Below are 21669 nucleotides of genomic sequence, written 5' to 3' on the forward strand. Positions count from 1 at the left end.
TGCGCCCATCTGAAGCCAGGAGCCAGGTGCTTCCTCCTGGTCTCCCATGCGGGTGTAGTGCCCATGCACTTGGGCCATCCTCCACTGCCTTCCCGGGCCATAGCAGAGAGCTGGACTGGAAGAGGAGCAACCAGGACAGAATCTGGCGCCACAGCCAGGACTAGAACCCTGGGGTGCCGGCCCTGCAGGTGGAGGATTAGCCAAGTGAGCCGCGGCGCTGGCCGCATAACTCTATGTCTTATATTTTAATGAGACAGGCAGTAGAAAATTTGTTTACTCCAGTGTCACCAGAAACAAATGAATAACACATTGTGCTATGATATTATGACAGCCACGATGTCACTAGGTGATAGGAATTTCTCAGTTCTATTATGATTGTATGAGGTCACCCTTATATATGCAGTCTATCATGCCTAAAATGTCACCATGCAGTGCATGCATGTACAGTGACATATATCCACTGTTGTATTTTCATGGAAAGTTTTTTCATAGTCCTAAAAATTCCTCACCTTCTATTTATTTGGGGTGCTACTTTTAAAATAAATTGTGAGGCATGAGATTGGTATCACTTTCTCCTTAATTATAAACTATAGCAACTTGAATCTAATGGAATTTTTAAATGATGTGTAGTATACTTTAAAATTGCTTATAATAATGTAACTATGATTTCAACTGAACAAATAACAGTTTAACTGACAAGTTACTCAACTATGTCTTATTTTATTCTTAATTGCAGTGGATTATGTTTAAAATTAAACTCTACTTTTAAAACTAGCTGCATTTTTCATTTAAGAGGTCAGTTTTCATCTTCTGTAGGTAGTTCTTTTTAGAACTCATGATAATTATATAGTATTCATGAAGTTTTTTTGTAACCTTAGAAGAATTTTTTAAAACCAAAAACTCGGTACAATTCTGAAAAAATGCATGTTTACATTAACAACTTCGTACTCTCTGGGGAAAGACTCAGGAGAATATTTCCTATAAAATCTGAGTGATTATATTCAAATCTTTTCCACATTTTCTGAAAAAATATTGTTTAATCACTAGTTAACATTTTACTAATGGTTTCCAAATATAAAAATATATAGTAATAAATTATCATTTGAAATGTATTATGGTCAGATTGCTAACCTGCTGGTATCTATGATCAAAGAAGAAATTGAAACAATGCAGTAACTTTGAGCAGATTTACAACCTGTCCTGAAATAATGTTATAAATACTCTGCTGGCATAGTATGTTCTTGTTTCTATTTTTAGAAAGGAGAATTTTGTGCTTAACAATAATTGAGGTATATGAATATCAGTTTTAAAAGTTGTAACCAATATTTCTGTGGGCCACCGTCCGTTGAGGGGGCAACAAAATTGAAAAGCAGGAAATACATTTTCTACTCGAGTTCTCACATGAAAAATGTAAAGGCCTCTATTGCACTGCTCTGCTGCATACTGACTGATTCTGCAGCCCTAGGAAACTGAGCAACGATGTCCTGCTTCTCTATCACTTTCAAGAATGGTTATGTTCATTCCTGGTCAGTTAATCTTGAGACTGCTGGATCTTTCCTTTGTCTAGAATTCACTATAGGTGCAATTGTGCTGTTGTAATGTACAACTTGCTATTCTCCATGTTGCTGTTTACTAATTATCATCCTCCCTACTGTGAAATGTTCTCTGATCCTTCTTCCTATGCAACAATTTAAAGACTGAGATTCAGACTTTAAAATTTATATAAGGAGAACAAATTTCATATGTACAGTTTTAAATCCATGATAGTTCCCACTCAACTCCCTCCTCTTCCTTTCCTTCTTTTAATTTTTGCAATAAAACAATATGACTCTCCCATTTTATTTATTGTTCCATCCTAACTATAATATAAATCTGTAAATTAGAGAGGAATCTGAATGACAGACTTGAAACTTCAAAAATCACTCGCATTTGATGACAAGCCGATCCTGCATTTGAATCAAACTTACATAAAGACTCATTGATCTATCCATGACCCAGCAGTCACAGACATGATTTCAGTGGCTGCTCCTATTCTGGGATCTTTGGTTCACACAGAATCATAATGAGAGGTATACAAAATGTCTTAGATCTTGGATGTTTCTGATCACTTTATGAGTAGTCTTTAAAGTTAGTACAAACTTTAGAATTTGAAGTTCAAAAGAATTTTAACTATAATCTAGTTACATTTACATAAAAGCTGATTATACTAATTTGGTTCCAGTGTGTAACTTAGTAGATTTGATGCATAATATTCAGCATCTTCCTAGTACTTATTGCCACTGAATGTACTACATAAAACACAATTTCCAATGTCCTACCTCTACTTTTGTCATTATTTTGTGGGAAGAAGGAAGAAAGAATATTTCACTGGTATAAAATAACAGATACTTCTATCTTCAATCTCATCAGTGATGCTTGCCATCCATCATTTGTATCCCCACAGGCTAAATGTTCACATTCAACTTCCTCTACTCTTCTTTATAAATGCTTAATTGCTGCAAGGTGAATAGAGAGTAATACTTAATCATAGACACTAATTCCACTTTGAAATTATAGTTTATACAATTTGAATACTGACTGTCTTAGAATAGCAATCTTAGTAGTAACTTAAGTCATCTAATACTAGAATCATTATTTAACTGTGTTTTAAAACGTGCATTTCTCTTCAATAAATAATGCTTATTGGGAGAATGTTTCTTCATTTTAATCAAATGCTTGGCTTTTAAAAGTACTAACGAGCTGAGGGAGATCTTTATGATGCTGACTGAAAGTTGTATGTTATATAAAATGGTCTTTAAGAAAATCATGGAGGTTATAATAATCTTGTTGTCCATGTTACTTACAGAATTGTACTTTTAAGGTGCACATTTTTGTGGTCAAGATCATTATGACATGAAGTGCTTGAAAGTAAATAAATTGTGCATAATGGGAACTCATATGTTCTCCAAACAGTAAAACATGTGGCTACACTTATATTATTGAATTTTATATAAAATTTAAGCTGTCATATTCTAAAGGGTTGGCATTAATTACCAGGGGAACAATGTGGAGGATCCTCAAAAAACAAAACAAAAAAACCTAAAAATAGACCCACCATATGATTTGGCTGTCCCACTTCTGGGAATATATCCAAAGAAAATGAAATCAAACTAGCAACGAGATAGTTGCACTTCCATGTTTACAGCAGCACTATTCACAATAGCTAGAATATGGAATCAACCATGGTGTCCATCCACAGAAGAATGGATAAAGAAAATGTGGTATACACAAAATGGAATGTTATTCAGCCACACAAAAGGAATGATATCCTGTCATCCGCAGCAACATGGATGACACTGAAGGATTTATTATATTAAGTGAAACAAGCCAGACATAGAAAAACAGACATTGCACATTTTCTTTCATATATGGTAGCTAAAAAAACATATTTTGTTCTGGAGGTGAATAGTAATTAATTGAGGTTAAGGAAGGAGAGGAAGGAGATGGAAAGAGTTACACCATGGGCACAGGAATGCAGGTATGTAGCAGGACTAAGCTCTAGTCTCATACTGCACAGTAAAATATTCACAAGTTATATGAATACTTAGAAGAGAGGAGCTTGATAGCAGCAATCATAAAGAAATATTAAGGAGATGGAAAATCCAATTACTTGGAATTGTTCAATGTACATCATAAACACATACTAAAATATCACACTATACTCCTCATATATGTACAAGTATGTATTATATAAAAAGAAAAATAAGAACCTTAAAGAAGCCTTATATAAATGGAAAGATATCCTATGCTCATGGATTGGAAGATTTAATCTTGCACATGCTGATGTACAAATTTAATGAAACCAGTACCAGAATTTTAAGAGTTTTTTTTTTTTTTTTTTTTTTTTTTTTTTTTTTTTTTTTTTTTGTAGAAACAGTCAACTTGATTTAAAAATTCATGTGAAAATTCAGCCAAAATACTCTTGGAAAAGAACAAAGTAAGGGGTCAGCGTTGTGATGCAGTGCGATTAATTTGCTACCTACAATGCCAGTTTGAGAGCTAGCTGCTCTACTTCCTATCCAGTTTCCTGTAAATGCAGCTGGGGAAGAAGAGGGGGATGACCCAAGTTCTTGGGCCCCTTCCACCGACATGGAAACTTGGATGGAGTTCCAGGCTGCTTGTTTCTGTCTGGCCCAGACCTGAGTTTTGTGGCCATGTAAGGGAGTGAACTAGTAGATGGAAGATCTCATTTTCTCACCATCTCTCCCTCTCTCTCCGTAACTCTGCCTTTCAAATAAATATGTTAAATAAATAAATAGATAGATAGATAGATAGATAGATAGATAGATAGATAAAATGGTGACGTCCCTACCTTTAGCCATTCCCAATTGAAAGAACATTCATCCTGGAACTCAAATATAAAGCCCTTTCATCTTTCACTCTCACCATGAGAATAAATTACAAGTTTCTAATGCAAATTACATGATCTTCAGTAAGTTGGAAACTGCTTATCTTTTAGCCCACACTTTCTTCAAATTGATTCATTGTTTATCTTAGCAGGGATAATTTCCTTCAGCCCATTAGTACTTGCAAAATCTAAATTCATATATTTTGCATAAATTTACAGAAGGTAATATTTAGATGCATATTCAGGTAAATAGATGCCTCCTGAAGTAAAGGACTTTAGCTGTGCGGGAGCCCAGAACCTCCAAGGCTGAGGTGATTGAGTCATCTATTATTTAGATTTAATCTCACCCCAAATAATATTAAGCTTCTTAAGGACAGAGCTTCTCTAACACTGTGCCATAAAAAATCTTTTGTAATCTTGGGATAAACACTTGGCAAACTTTATGATTTGTAGTAGATTAATAATCTTTATATTTCCTCATCTAGCACTTTTTATTCTTTTACTTCATGTGCTACTTTGTATGGTTTTGTTTTTTTTTTTTTGTCATGGAAGCATATTTTCATTGGCTGATTCACCACAGGCATCTTGTTGTCAAGGAAATCCTTTTCAAACTTTGAAGATTCTGGAGGTGAATCTCCTTAATGTCATGAAAATGTGTGTTGTAAAATTCTACTACTGTTATTCATTTTGAGTCTTTAATTTTCTTTCTCCCTAGGATCTTAATGGTCTTGAATACTGATAATTTCTTCAATTTATTTTAAGTATCTCTAGCAACTATTGCATTTATCAAGAAATGACTTTTAAATGTAATGAATGAAAAAGAAGAGAAGAGGAGGTCTCTTAAACATGATAAATTTTCAGGATTAAGACATTTTTAATTCACCTGCATTTTGATTATTGAAGTAAGGAGTTTTTTTTTTGTTTTGTTTTTTATCTTGGGGGAGGTTAGAAAAATAGAATTTATGGTAACTCACTACACATAAATTTAGCCCTGTAATTCCATAGATCTGAATTCAAATTTATTTATGCAAATAAATTAAAATGATTCTATGTAATGAACTCATTTGCATTTTTACTCCAAAAAAGAATACATGGTAACCTTTACTTCATATGGCATTACTAAAATGTTACACTTGTAAATAAAATGCTGTGATTCAGTGTTTGTTTCTCTTAAGCTTTAAAAATCCCATTCATAAGATGACTTCAATGGAAAACTCAGAAATATTGAACAAAGAAATGACACCAAATTATAAAACAGTTCTCTATTTTATGAATCCAGTGCTTCTTCGGTGCCAAAATCTAGACAAAAACATAAGAAAATACAGATAAATATCCCTCAGCATAGATAAAACATTGTTTATAAAACACAATTGAATATATTAATAAAAAATGACCAAATGATGACTAAGCAGAGTTATCCCATGAAGGCAAGCTTAGTTTAATATCTAAGAAATAATTTAAGCAATCCTTACTTATTTCCCCTTAGTTTTAAAATAAGGCAAGGGTGCTCACTCTTTCCCTTTTTAATCAATTTGATAATACTTGGCAATGTAAAAGTGTTAAACAGTTGATACCTGGAAGAGGAGGCATGGATCTTAAAACATTATGCTAGGGGATGGTGCTGCGGCATAGAGGGTAAAGCCGCCACCTGCAGTTGCAGCATCCCATATGGGCATCAGTTTGAATCTCAGTGACTCCACTTCCACTACAGCTCTCTGCTATGGTCTGGGAAAGCCATAAAAGATGACCCAAGTCCTTGGGCCCCTGCACCCACGTGGGAGACCCGAAGGAAGCTCCTGGTTCCTAGGTTCAGAAAATCATAGCTCCAGCTGTTGTGGTCACCTGGGGAGTGAACCAGTGGATGGAAGACCTCTCTCTCTCTGCCTCTGCCTATTTGTAACTTTGCCTTTCAAATAAATAAACACATTATGCTGATCAAAACGATTAGAAACACACAGACATATAATGTATAGTGGCACAAAAGCAGAGCAGTGGTTTTTTTGGGGCCAGATATGGAATTCACTAGAGAGGAAAATGAAGGAACTATTTGGAGTTATGGAAATGTTTTACGCCATTATTATGGAGAAGAATGAGCAAGTGTACCAATTTTTGAAAATTTAGAAAAATGCTGAATTAAAAGAAGTACATTTTACCATATTTAAATTACACTGCAAATGTTTAATTAAAAAACAAAATATGTAATTGGATTATAGTATAGAAGATGTACACTTATATATTGCTGCATTCAGCAGGAAAGTATTTTTTTTTTGTTAAAGATTTATTTATTTATTTAGAAGGCAGACTGACAGAGCTCTTATACCTACTGTCTTATTACTCAAATGGTAGCGATGGCCAGGATGAAGCCAGAAACTCCATCCTGATATCCAAGAAGGGTGGCAGGTGCCCAAACAGTTAGGCCGTGTTCTACTTTCTTCCCAGGTACGTTAGCAGGAATCTGGATAATAAGCAGAGCATGTGAGACATGAATTTGCACTTTGATTTGGTATGATGGCTTTGCTACCAGTGGGTTAACTCAGTATGGCACATCGGCCCCAATGACAAATTATTTCTGAAAGACCATATTTCAACTGTTTCTTAATTAGTGAGGTTTTATAATTCTACTACAAAATTCTTCAGTATTTGTCTAATCTTGGTTAATATTTTGCATTATTTTCATAATTTAATTGCAACATATGCCCATATGCAGTAAGTGGAAATGCTTGTCTTCATCAAAAAGAAAAGGTATTGGGCTGGTGCTGTGGCTCACTTGGTTAATCCCCTGCCTGCGGCGCTGGCATCCCATATGGTCGCCAGGTTCTGCTGCTCCTGGCTGCTCCTCTTCCAGTCCAGCTCTCTGCTGTGGTCCAGGAAGGCAGTGGAGGATGGCCCAAGTGCTTGGGCCCCTGCACCCACATGGGAGACCAGGAAGAAGCACCTGGCTCCTGGCTTTGGATTGGCACAGCTTCGGCCGTAGCAGCCATTTGGGGGATGAACCAACGGAAGGAAGACCTTTCTCTCTGTCTCTCTCTCACTGTCTGTAACTCTACCTGTCAAATATATATATATATATATATATATATATATATATATATATATAAAGAAAAGGTATTTACAGTAGGGTTCTTGCTATTGTTGTCTAGAATTAGAAACAAAACATTTGTTTATTAATATAAAGCAGATATTTCACCCTAACAGCTTTTTCAAAACACTGACAGGATAAATTAGAGCCACAGTTCTTTTGGATTCACCTCATAAACTGAGATGCTACCTGTTTTGACACATAATATCTCTTTTTTTGAAGTATTTTTTCAAAGATTTTATTTATTTGAGAGGTAGAGTCAGGGAGAGAGAGAGAGAGAGAGAGAGAGAGAGGCAGAGAGAAAGGTCTTCCATCTTCTGGTTCACTTCCCAAATGGCCGCAACAGCCGAAGCTGAGCTTCTTCCAGGTCTCACACGTGGGTGCAAGGGGCCCACGAATTTGAGCCATCTTCTACCGCTTTTCCAGGCCATAGCAGAGAGCTGGATTGGACGAGGAACAACTGGGATACAAACTGGTGCCTGTATGGGATGCCAGCACTGCAGGCAGAGGTTTAGCCAACTAATCCATAGTGCTAATCCAAGTAATGTCTGTCTTTACAACATATATATATATATATATATATATATATATAGGCAAGCACAAAGACACCTATGTGACAATCTTTCCATTCACACAGCTAGATTTTCTTCTAGTGCAGAAAGATGTTAAAAAAATTGACAAATTGAAAATTTTGGGTATTGTTGGTTTCTCTCTGACACTTGGCTTGATAACATAATTCCATATTTGTGTTTTATTTGTCTTACTGATATTTTCATGTCATTCAGTTGTTTTATTGTGTTCCCTAACTTCATCAGTTACTCAGATGAATGCTGTTTCCTTTAATTGTTCTTAATCTACCCTTAAGTGGCTATCTTGTTGAATCTCTCCTCAGATAAAATCCTCTCACCTACATTCTGTTTACTTTCATTTCCATGGATATTCTTTTATTTAAGAACCAAAGACGTATTAGCTGATTTTACATTACAATTCTGTAACAAAAATATGGTGTTTTATACTTGCTTTCAAACATCTTTTCTGAAACTCAGTTTGTTGGGCTCTTGGGTCAGTCTGTATTAAAAAAAGAAAAACTATAATAGTTTTTGAAATTAAGCAATTATGATCAGCATGAAAGAAAACTAAAGGAGGAAGATAGTACGTTCATTCTTTTCCATGCTGTTTTTTTCTTTCTTCCCCTCTTTTAATAGTATCTTTTGCGGGCATATGGCAACCAGTTGCTCAGTAAGCCAAGTTCTGTTACTGACTCTGGCAACATATCTAACTCATTCCGCCTACTATCATCATCGTATACCTACATTTTAGGAATGACAATTATAGAAGCTTTTGTGTGCCAAGGATGGAATAAGTCTGGGGAGCACATACCTGAGTCCATACTTTCAATTCTCACTCCTATATTCTAAAAGCTGATTATTAGCATGTTAAAACCAAAATCTCTTAAAAGGCTAACTGTGAAATTTTCTTGATATAGTTGTAGGATGAAGTGATTTATTTAAGGGAGTGTACACTATTTAATGTAAAATTGACAAAATTGTGAAAATAATTATAGTTCTGTTCATGTGCAATGTCTAGGTGAACATCATATTTTTCTAGAATGGTATCTTTCAATGAAAAATTATAGACACAATCTTATATTAGAAACTTATAATAATGTCTGACATGGCACAGCAGATAAAATTCTAATTGCCAATATTATTTAAGAACCTATTGCTGCTTTCCCTTAAAGTATTGAATACTTACTACTTTTTTGTTTTCCTTCTATGATGAAAGGCAACAAGTTATATTGTAGAAGATATAGAACCCAGACACTAACCCTGTTTGTCATTTTTCAGTCATATAATCTTGGCCAAGTCGTCTGTATATTTTGAATTGCAGATTTTGCTTCCTATAAATGAGGATAAAAGTACTTCCCAAGAGGTTTTATTTCATAGTGATTTTGTGAATAACAAAAATATACTTTTCCTTGAAAAATTAAAAGGAGATATATATTTAGATAATTTCTTAATTAGTCTTATTTTTATAGTGCACTTGTAATAAAAACATAGGTGTAATAAATATATTTGACTATCTATTTCAAATAAAACCATACTGCTAAGTCTTCTAGCACTTCCAATAATGAAAGAGGTAGACTCTAGAAGAATCATTTTTTGTTGACTCTTCTATTTTCAATATATTGAGAAAAAGATTAATCTTAGAGTAAGTAAATACTGATATAATTTTGTATATGCAAACTATTTATGTATACAACATATACATTTGCAAATATAAACATATATAAACACATAAAAATAAAAAAGGTATTTGAAAACCAGGTGAACTCAATGACAAGAGGCTCAAGTACAACCTCTGCAAGGGAACTTCCATTATTTTCCTGATTCTAAAATTCATAAAATTCTCAGGCCACCTTAAAATGCCTTTTTAGTGAATCTTGTTAATTCAGCTGTTTGTTTTTATTGGGATTGGAGAGTAGGAATCTTTTTGCCCTTTATTCTTCTTCTTCTTCTTTTTATTCACAGCAAAATAAATGTATTTCTAATCCTATTTTCCATGAACTTTTTGAAGCCCCTACTAGATGTTGAAGCTGATCTCTGATTTTTTTCCCAATGAAATCTTTTATTTAATGAGTACAAATTTCCTAAGTACAACTTTAGGAATATGGTGATTCATCCCGCCATACCCTCCCTCCCACCCCACCACCTCCTCCCACCCCACCTCCTTCCTTCTCCCATTCACAGTCCCATTCTCCATTAAGATTCATTTTCAATTAACTTTATACACAGGAGACCAACGCTATCCTAAGTAAAGATTTCAACAATTTTGCCCTATCTTCTAAAACTGAATGATTGAATAAAAATGCACAAATGCTATTTTAAGGGTTAGAGGTATTGTCATAATCATTGGCAGGAAGACTCAGTGAAGGATATGGGTACTGCAGTATAACTGCGATATGCATATAATAAACTCTTGATTAACTGCATGACCTTGCAGTGCAGTTGACATAGAGTAATTAAATAGATTATGCAATTAGTATTTACAATCTGTACTAATGTATAAACAGCAGGAATGTTTGTGTGAATATTAGTGTACCATTTCATAATTTTGAGTTTAAGCAATTTTTTCCAACCCAGTTTTTGTTTCCTAGATGCAGATGGAATAATTACAAAATAAAATATTAAAAACAAAAATAAATCCTGTTGATAACGTGATGAAATCTACAAGTATATGTTTGGTAACTTCGAGGAAATTTCAAGATAATCTTGTACATAATTTTATGGCCTGTAATGATTCCACTTAATTATTTAATATTTGCATCTCAGATAGGAACTTTTTTGTTCTTTTATAATTTCTTATGTAAAGAAGGTTCAAACATTTTTTACACTATTTGAAAGCATTTCAATGGTGTGAAAAGATAGACAAGATGCAGATTGCTACATGAGCTTTAAAACTTGACTTCCTAGCCTGCTTTTCATTTCTTACACCATCAAAAGGAACCACATCAAGGAAAGGTGTTAGGTAGATGTTTTTTTCTTTTACTATTCAAGACTATAATATTTAATATTGCACCACAATGGGGCAGCAGTAAGCAAGATTAGTTTTCTTAAAAGCCCATCACGATTAGCCAGTGTTTGGCTTTATTGAAAAGCCTAACAGTAAGTTTACATTTCCTTTCTTCATACGTTTAGCTTCAAAATTATCACCTGTTTGTAGTTTGTGAGATGCTAGTGGATAGACACTTTAATAAAAAAAGTGAGTATCAGATCAGCCTCTAAAATTGTGTAAACTATATAAGCACATTAATATGTTACTTCTTTTTTATTTTAAAATTAATGATGAAAGATAACACAATGGATTTTTTTAGCACCATATGTACTACTTTCTGCATTTTCTTTTCCATGAAACAATTCATAATTTTCTATCAAATGCGATATATTCTATTTTTAAAATATGCTCCATCAGTTGTTTGGAAGTCTAAAGAAAATAAAAGACCCTAAGGCCACAGTTACTATATTACCACTATTTTGTTGACCGTGTTTTTTTCTCTGCCTCCTATATCAACATTTTGGAGATCTATTTATGAAAGCAATACTATCCATATGGAAAAAAAGTAGTTTCAAATATACTTTTTTTCACACCAGTGATATTTATTGACATACATTTTTATTTTATACTGAAAACATATTGAAGATGTGTGTAGTGCAGGTATTAAAATTTCAAAGGTTCTCTCTTGGTATATTCTAAAGTATATGATAACCAAAAAAGGCCAGTTTGTTATATTTTTCATATGGAGAGATACTAATTGTTTTTATGTTAATTTCTTTAATATAGCTGTTTATAATATTTTAAAAGTAAAGTTCTAGAGGGAAGAGAGTTGAAAATGCATTGTACTGAATTAAAAAAAATATTTACATCATTAGAGGGTTTTAATGGCTAGAAAATGTTATAGGCTATGATTGAAATACACTCACGTAATAGCATAAACTTGTTTAAAACTTTTAATATTTAATTCTTTGGAATTTTAGAATATGAGGTTTTGATGAAGTTCTGTGATACATCCATAAGCCATAATATAAAACATCTATGAAATAAGGCTGCATATGTTCCTTTGTTTATTTGTGTGCTTTCCAATATCTTTCCAAGTACTTTTCCTCCTGCCTATGCTTCTCTTTTGATCTCATTGCACAACCTGTCTCCTTTGTTCTTTTATGTTTCCTCGTTACGAATTTGTGAATCCATATAATAGCAATTAGAATCATTTTGCTTGACTAGAGACTCCGGCAAGAGTCATGTGTTCTTGTTTAATGGTCTTTAAAATAATGTGAATGTTAAATTATGTATACAAATTGTATATATTTTACTTCCACAATACAAAATCATTTTGGTTATTCACAAAGACAAACAAAATATCAACAAATAAAGACTACTGCTTTTTCCACAACTATCAGTTCAGACATAGATAGATAGATAGATAGATAGATTGATAGATAGATAGAGGTGCAAAGGCAGGTGGAGAAATTTTAGAGTTGGAAACTGCATAGTGACCAAAAGGCTAAGCCTTGGGTATGTCCTGGTTGGAGGCTGTTGGCATGGGAACAGATTAACTAGAAGCAACACATCATATGTTATTTGTTTGGCTTTTTCTCATTGGTCTTGTGTTAGAAATAGAGTCAAAACAATGGACAGACAGTTTTTGTCCTGACTGCTGTGACTTGGTTGCTGCAGAGGTTATGATCAGAACTGTATTGTCATGAATGGCCCAGCTGCTGCATGCTTGTATATTTAATGTCTTTTTATAAGATTTATTTATTATTTATTTGAAAGAGTTACACAGAGAGAGAAGGAGAGGCAGAGGGAGAGAGAGAGAGAGAAAGAGCGAGCGAGTGAGCTTCTATCCGCTGGTTCACTACCCAGTTGGCCACAACATTTGGAACTGAAGCTATCTGAAGCCAGGAGCCAGGAGCTTCTCCGGGTCTCCCACGTGGGTGCAGGGGCCCAAGGACTTAGGCCACCTTCTAGTGCTTTCCCAGGCCATAGCAGAGAGTTGGTGGGAAGTGGAGCAGCTGGGACTTGAACCGGTGTCCATATGGGATGCCTGCACTGCAGCTGGCAGCTTTACCTGCTACACCATAGCACCGGGCCCTGTATATTCAATGTCTTTTAACCATACTCTCCTTCTGGATGAGTCAACTAATTCTAGAAGTTTTAGAGATTAATATAATTGTTCCTAGTTTTTCAGTTGTCTCCACAGATATGTATCATGAGCTATTTGTTGTAAATTAAAGAGATGCATATGACAAGACAGTAGCTTGAAGGAGCATATATCATTATGGATAGAATGCATTGGAGAGGCACCATAATTATCAAGTAAAAAATTAGAAAATTGATGCTTTTGAACGAGGAACCCCAATTTCCCAACCTAAACCAAAAAAGTGGAATAAGAACATCAACTGTAAAGTGCCATGTAAAATTGTCTTAAAGGTGGTATACCTTGCCTGTTTCATTTACCCAAGTACTCATACAGCAAGATGTGTACTCCCACTATGATAAACAAAAAGAAATCAAGAACAATGTGATTGCACATCTCTTCTCATTCCAGTGAGTTGAAAGTGAATTACAATCCACCTAGGACAAAGTTGGTAATGTTAATAAGTTCTGTAATAGTGATATGCTGCTTACATAGTTTTCTATTTGTATGATTCCCACCATTGGAAATACTGCTCTGATTTTTCACATATGAGTATGTGAAAATGAGTAAATTCTTCCAAGTAGAGTATAACTAATGATGGCCTCATTTTGTGCCCATTTGTGTGTCACAGATTTTAGCCTCATCAGTTTGTAGAATTATTGGTTTTCTGGCTAATCACGTCTCAGAACATTATTGCTAAAATGTGAAGTGTTAGTTTGAGGCAAACAGAATCAGATTGCAATGGAAAAAGAACACAGAGATACTGAAAAAAGGAATTGTTCATATATATTAGCTGGGTTATATATTTATATATATATATTTTTGACAGACAGAGTTAGACAGTGAGAGAGAGACAGAGAGAAAGGTCTTCCTCCGATTGGTTCACCCCCCAAATGGCTGCTACGGCTGGTGCGCTGCGCCCATCCAAAGCCAGGAGCCAGGCGCCTCCCCCTGGTCTCCCATGTGGGTGCAGGGCCCAAGGACTTGGGCCATCCTCCACTGCCTTCCCGGGCTACAGCAGAGAGCTGGACTGGAAGAGGAGCAACCAGGACAGAATCCGGCATCCCAACCAGGACTAGAACCTGGGGTGCTGGCGCTGCAGGCGGAGGATTAGCCAAGTGAGTCGTGGCGCCAGCCTTGGGTTATATATTTAAATCTCTACTGGTAGATAGGCCAGAATGTCCTCTTTTGATTTTGGGATGCTACTCAGAATAGAACAAGAATAAAGCTAAAGGAGGCCTCCTCAATCCATTGGTGATGTTGCAAAGGAACTGGGAGAGATGAACAAAACTACTGCAAGTGAGAATCAGGCATGGAAAGAAAGCTGCTAACCTGAAGGAAAGGTATGAAAAGAGTATAGCTGCATACTGAACTAAAGGAAAACCTGATGTGGCATAAAACGGAGTCATCAAGGCTGAAAAGGAGAGAGAGGGAGAGAAGGAGAAAAGGAGAGAGTGAGGGAGGGAAGAAGAGAGGGAGAGGGAGAAAAGAAGAGGAGGAGGAGGAAAGAGGATGGAGAGGAAGGAGAGGAAGAGAAGGAAGATGAAAACAAAAATGATGGATAAATTGGTATTGGCACAATTTTTTTTTCTTGTCTACAAGGCATTAATACGTCCACCATATTTACAGATCACTCATTTTAAGAAAAATAATTGAAATGCGTGAGTGTAGAAGTTTTGTTTTTAACCTACACAGCATCTATTTTGTGTATAGTTAACCACACATGTGTCTTTAGATGTCCTGGTGGTATTTTCAGTACTGACTAACAAGGCTGGTACAGTATAGAGGCTGTAAATTGGCATGGAAATTTAAAAGTGGTACTTGTTGGTGCATAGCACTAATGAGTTATATATGGGGACAGTAGTTTTCTTCCTTATTAGTTTTCTCTGATGCAGCTTAATCAAAATAATTTTATTCTAGTATTGGAATACTATTTAGTAACTGCCAAAAAAGCTAGTTTTGTTGACATTTTGAATGTTAAGTAAATATGATTTTTTAAATTAAAAAATAAATCATTATGAGTATCGGTCTAGTAACGATTATCTGTCTCCTTCCAAGGGAGTTTATTGGATTCAAATTTAGCATTATCTTAATAGATTTTATAATTTATTTTTTGGAAGAAAGATTCTTAGCAAAGTTATATTTTGGCTTGTTTAGTTTGTTCAATCTAATTTTCAGATATACATTCAAAGGGATGTAAATTTTGATTGATGAGAATACAGTTTTTCAGAGTTGCATTTTTTTTTATCATGATGGTAAAAGGCTAGATGGCACTATTGAGATCAACTTTTACTATTTGAGATAGTTTAAAATAGCAGTATGACTGAGTCATAATGATTACCATAAGGCAGAAAGAAAATCTGAGATGGGCTATTAGAGGTGGATGACAACCATTATTCTGTGCATTAGTTGAAAAGCAACTGAAAGTCAAACCAAGAAATAGATCATTAGATATAGTGCCATATAATAAATTAGTAAATAATTTTTATTTAGATATCTGAACTTTAATGGGTTATTCTGTAATAATTGTTCCTGTGTCAATAGAATTTTTAACCCATAAAGTGGCAGTTATGTGCCAAGGTTTGTATCTATATATGCATCAAATATAATGGAAAAGGTAAAATATGTGTGCATAATATACACAACTTATTTATGCTGATATTTCTATATCCCTATTCATACATGTAATATTACAATTTCATTTGCAAAATAAAACTTCCTATACTGGGTTTATAGGAGAGAGATCATAAAACAGGGAAGAATGATTTCTGTTATGAGCCCATGGATTGTAATTAATCTGGTAAATATGGAAATCTGTGGATCGTTTGAACTACTTACCATCTGTATAGCATGCTTACTTCGGGGAAGTTGAGCAAAGGTGGCAAAATGTAGAACCCAGCTCTACCATGGATTGATAAGGTTGATCATCTGTACTTACACTTAATGCACTTTATGTGTTTAAAGTTAAGGCAGAATATGACATTTGTTTTCTTCCTTCAGATATACTCATTGATCTGAATTGAACTATTTTCTTTATCGTACAATATCCCTTCAGTAATTTCATATTTTCTCTTTGCAGTTGAATTTTTATTGTGAATGTTACAGGAATTGTTTTTAGTAAATGTTGCCTTACTTTTAGAGCCATTTTTAAAGAAATCACAAGACTTATTAAGGGAAGAAGGATTCCATAAGTTCATTTCTGGGTAAATCAATTTGGCATTTTGCTATACAAGATTTATTATCTTAGATTACTAACAATATATACAATTGGTTATAGGTCAGGAAAACCAAGAGCAAAATGAACTGTATATTTTTCTATGAATATTCATTGACCATGGAGGAGAAATGGATTTAGAATTAAATTGTGAGAAATGATAATGCTTAGTTGAAATTGATACTTGAACATTTTCAGTCATGGCCCACTAATCTAACATTTGGCTGCTTCCAAGTGCAGACCCAACAATCTGTGCTCCTAGCAGTTGGAAAGTGACAGTTAATGCTCTCTAAATATCAAAGCCTGACTTTCAGGAGACAACACTGAAACAGAGGAGAATGTCATCAGATTATGAGTGAACCACAGCAAAATATGTCTGAATGGACACTGGACCAGTAAGAATCTCCAGAATACCAGTCTGAGAGCCCAGCTTTGACAGAAGGTATTTATGGTCTCTACTTGGTGTTACACCTTGGTGAATTTTCCTTAGGGCAAACAAGTTTCAGTCCCTTAACACCAACCACAAAAGAATAAAAAAAAAAAATGTAATGCTCTCACTGCACCATTGTCAAACCAGTAACAAAACACCCTGATATCAAACCAAGCATAAATAGTCAAAGAATTGCCATTTCCATGGGGAGGATATGTTTGGCTTTTCCTGGTGGCTTCTGAATTGGAAACAGAGGTTAAAAAAAAATAGTAGTTGGCAGTCACTGATAACGTCATGACTGTTCTGGGAAGAATGAACAGAAGTTGAAGTGTGGCTTCCTGGACTGGTTGCTGCAGAGATTGTGATCAGAACTCTGCTTTCATATATGACAGGACTCATATTAATCCCTAAAATAATATTTGACATTTAGTAGGATCTCTGTCCTTAATGTGTTGTTCAGTGTGAATTAATGCTATAACTAGTACTCAAACAGTATTTTACACTTTGTGTTCTGTGTGGGTGCAAACTGTTGAAATCTTTACTTAATATATACTAAATTGATATTCTGTATATAAAGATAATTGAAAATGAATCTTGATGTGAATGGAATGGGAGAGGGAGTGGGAGATGGGAGGGTTGTGGGTGGGAGGGAAGTTATGGGGGGGAAAAGCCATTGTAATCCATAAGCTGTACTTTGGAAATTTATATTTACTAAATAAAAGTTAAAAAAAAAACACAAAACAGCTATTCAAATATTTGAAGAAAACTTCCCTTTTTATAGGACATTCTCTGATGATCTTCTGTCTCAGCACTAAGAAAACATTGCAAAAGGACTGTGTCCCAAACATATTTATGCTTCTTAAAAGATCCACTTATTAATCTCTTGTAGCATGTCAAATATCCTTTTAAACAGTACTAAAATTCAGCTGGATCTTAGCCAAAAGGCCAAGAAACTATGTGTATTCATCTTCTAGAAACATGAAGCCTCTTGTGAGCAAACGCACACAAAAATATAAAGGAATAATTGCTACACCTAGGCTGTCCAGGGAAAATTCCCAAGATGACCTGAAGTCCTGCCAAAAAGAGAGTGCTTGGATAGAATCAACAAATATAATGCATTGCACCTAGCAAACTCTTTGTAGATATTGATTTTAAAACTGGCATCTTGGAGCCGGCCATGTGGTCCAGTGGGTTAATGCCCTGGCCTGAAGTGCTGGCATCCTATAGGGGTGCCAGTTCGAGATCTGGCTGCTCCACTTCGGATCCAGGTCTCTGCTATGGCCTAAGAAAGCAGTAGAAGATGGCCCAAGTCCTTGGGCCCTTGCACCTGCATGGGAGACTTGGAAGAAGCTCCTGGCTTTGGATCGGCGCAGCTGTGGACCTTGCGGCCAATTGGGAAGTGAATCATCAGATGGAAGATCTGTCTTTATCTCTCTCTCTTTCTCTGCCTTTCCTCTCTCTGTGTAACTCTAACTTTCAAGTAAATAAATAAATCTTTTAAAAAAAGAACAACATGGCATCTTTGGGCTAGCCCTGTAGTGTAGCAGGTAAAGCCATTGCCTGCAATGCCGGCCTCCCATGTGGGTGCCAGTTCAAGTCTCAGGTGCTCCAATTCCAATCCAGCTCTCTGCTATGGCCTGGGAAAGCAGTACAAGATGACCCAAGTCCTTAGGCCTCTGCCCCCACGTCAGAGACCTGGAGGAAGCTCCTAAATCCTAACTTCACACCATCCCAGTTCTGGCTGTTGCAGCCATTTGGGGAGTGAACCAGTGGATGGAAGACCCTCTCTCTCTCTATCTCTCTGCCTCTGCCTCTCTGGAACTCTGCCTTTCAAATAAATAAGTCTTTAAAAAATCTGGAATTTCACATGATGTGACTTTCAGAACTATTGCTTTGATTACTGTATTTTCAGTGATCTCTAGTATCTTAATGTCCCCCCATAAGTAGTTTGAACAGTGTTTTCTTCAGTATGGATCTCAAAAAAGAAGAGCAGTAGTGGCAGGGAACCAGAATTGACACTTTAAGATATTTAATATTGATACAATAGTTGTTCTAATACATCTTTACCCAATAGTCTCTAGTTGTGTTTTGAATGGGCATTTTGTTTCCTTTAGTATGCTGTTTCTCTGTTTTGATCCAGATTTCAATCACAGATCACATAGTATATTTCAATCTTAAGTAGTATACATGTATACATTTTTCAGCTCCTTAATAACACAGTGGATATTTTTAGATTTAATGCATTTCCTTTCTTATTTTGTTGCTATCACTTGCAATATGGATAAGTATCAAAACTCATATGTAGCAGACTTCTAATAATGAGATGAATTTTTATTATAATAGTATTATAATATCATAAAAATAGTATTATAATATCATAAAAATCATAAAAATAAATTTTATTTATTTGAAAGAACCACAGAGAGAGAGACAAAGAGATCTTTCATCTACTGATTCTCTCCTCAGATGGCTGCAATGGCCAGGGCTGGGGCAGACCAAAGCCAGCAGCTTCATTCGATCTCTCAAATGGATGCGAGGGGCTCAAACACTTGGGTCATCTGCTGCTGCTTTTTCTGGGGCTGTAAGCAGGGGGCTAGTTCTGAAGTGAAGCAGCTGGGACACAAACTGGCTGCCATAAGGGATGCTGGCATTGCAGGCAGCATCTTAATTCACTGACCCACAGTGCTGTTCCCAACCTTAATTAGTATTTTCATATGCTCTATTAGAGATGTATTTCTTGAAAAAGTAATGATAGGGAATAGGAACCTGATAAAATGAAATTTAAAACAGATACATTTGGAAAGAAAGAGGACATGTCAATTATTTGTCAGGTAGAAGTATGTGGATCCTGAGTCTTTAGGGAAGGACCCTGTCTTCATAAGTATTCCTCTGCTAAATGTCCACTTGTTTCCCCATATTCACCTTTATAAGAGATCTTCAAAAAGCTCATGGAAAATGAATGCTATGAAAACAACTATGTATGGATTTCAAAATGTTTGCACCAAAATATATTCATGCTAACTCATAGCTTGCCTGAACCAGATCTAGCTTAAAGCACTAGGAGAGATAAGATAACAGTTTTAAAAGAGTGCCTATCACAGCAACATTAGTTCTAAAACTTCAAATTTATAGAGACCTTTGGGTAGGAAAAACTTTATGGGTGGAATACCTTAAATAAGTCTGCAGTTTACACATGGATAACTCATTTTAGCTTCTGCTGATGAAGTCTGTAGGAGCAGATCATCTGCATCAATTTGTGAGCAAAAAAATGAATCTCCTGTGATAATTGTGTATGTGATAATTGAGTATGACCAACAACTAACAGCAGAAACAGTAGTCAACACCATAGAAGTATCAATTGTTTCTGCTTACCCATCTGAACTGAAAAGTAGAAATGGAACCAGCTTTCTGCTCTAACAGTAACAAAGCTGTTGCAAACAGACTAGTTGCAGTCAAGAGCAGAGCTTTCAAAGCAAAAAGGAGCTCAAGATACTGAAGCATTTCTCAGGGGAGCTACTCCATTCCAATATCTAGTAAACCTAACAGTGATGAGCAAGGAACCTCTGGAATACTGTAATAAGCCTCACCTTTACATAGTGAGCAACTCATTAAACGTTACCTCAGCTGCCCAATATCGATGTTCCTTTCAATAGCTGTCCAAATAGGAGAATATCCAGAGAAAACACATCAGACCGTGGTCACTACTGTTAGAGTGTGCTTGCTTACTAGATATCTAATGACTTTCTTGAAATGTAATTTGATAGCACTTACACATCATCCTTGTAAGAGAACATCTTTCCCTGAGTGTCTGTATGGTGCGCTCCAAACGCTGCCCTTTCCTCATTTGGAAGAGTGTTTTTTGCCAGACCTTCTTGGTAGAATCTGGTGGGGAGGACCAATGCAGGTAACACATCTGTGTCTTGTAGAATACTAGGGAACTTGCCCTGCTGTTTTGACAGCCGGCCAATCATGGTTTTTTACTCATTTACTATTTGATGTTGTGCGCTCTGGCCGGATGGCGTGGATTACTGAACAGCCATTGTCCCCTCCCGTAAGTAAAGTTCATGTCTCTCCCAATTGGATTTTTGGGTGGTTTCTTTGGAATTAATAAGTGGTTGTGCTTGAGCCCTCTTGGGCTTCTGTGGCATGATAGTGTCTCAGATATTATTGTTTCAAAAGAATTGTGGTGTTTTGTTGCTTTTATTCAAATGATTCACTAAAGTGACTGAATCTGGGCTAGACTTTTGGGGTTTTATGCGTGCAGTTTCTATCAAACTGTACTGTTTGTGATTGGGGGAATACCTTGCAATATGAAGATTGGTATAATGTGTGAAGGGAGAGTAAGACTTGTAGCTGTCTCTGAAGCATTTCTTTGAAGACTTTGACAGTAGATTAGACATAGCATCACAAGGGTGAGCCACCAAGAGGTGGAAGTAGTCTAGTAAAACAGTGGGCCACTCAAGAGCAAAGGTTTTGTTTTGGGGGGAGGGGTAGGGCTTTTGACTGCATTGACATAATTCCCAATTTTCTCAGTTCTTCAGAAGTGTTTGATTGATCTTATGTTGATAAATAAATTTTATCTTCTTTAGTTTTAGTTTCTCATTCCATCTCCATAAACTTTTTTTAAATTAATTTATTTATTTGAAAAGAAGAGTTACAAAGAGGCAGAAGCAGAGAGAGAGAAAGAGATCTTTTATTGGCTGGTTCACTCCCCAAATTGCCTCAACAGCCGGAGCTGAGCTGATATGGAGCCAGGAGCATCTTCCAGGTCTCCCACATGGGTTCAGAGGCACAAGGACTTGGGCCATCTTTCACTGCTTTCCCAGGTCATAGCAGAGAGCTGGATAAGAAGTGGAGCAGC

The 21669-nt window shown here is 35.7% G+C and overlaps 1 protein-coding gene and 1 pseudogene across 1 annotated transcript in view; both read left to right on the top strand.

Moving 5' to 3' along the window:
• Positions 1-21669, top strand: part of ZNF804A (zinc finger protein 804A) — a 343178-nt gene that overhangs the window by 49934 nt on the left and 271575 nt on the right. The window lies entirely within an intron of this gene.
• The window catches only part of LOC133755285 (developmentally-regulated GTP-binding protein 1-like), a 51964-nt pseudogene continuing 51118 nt past the window's right edge, over positions 20824-21669 (top strand).

Source organism: Lepus europaeus, chromosome 1, assembly GCF_033115175.1.
Source record: "Lepus europaeus isolate LE1 chromosome 1, mLepTim1.pri, whole genome shotgun sequence".
In the NCBI taxonomy this organism is placed as follows: Eukaryota; Metazoa; Chordata; class Mammalia; order Lagomorpha; family Leporidae; genus Lepus; species Lepus europaeus.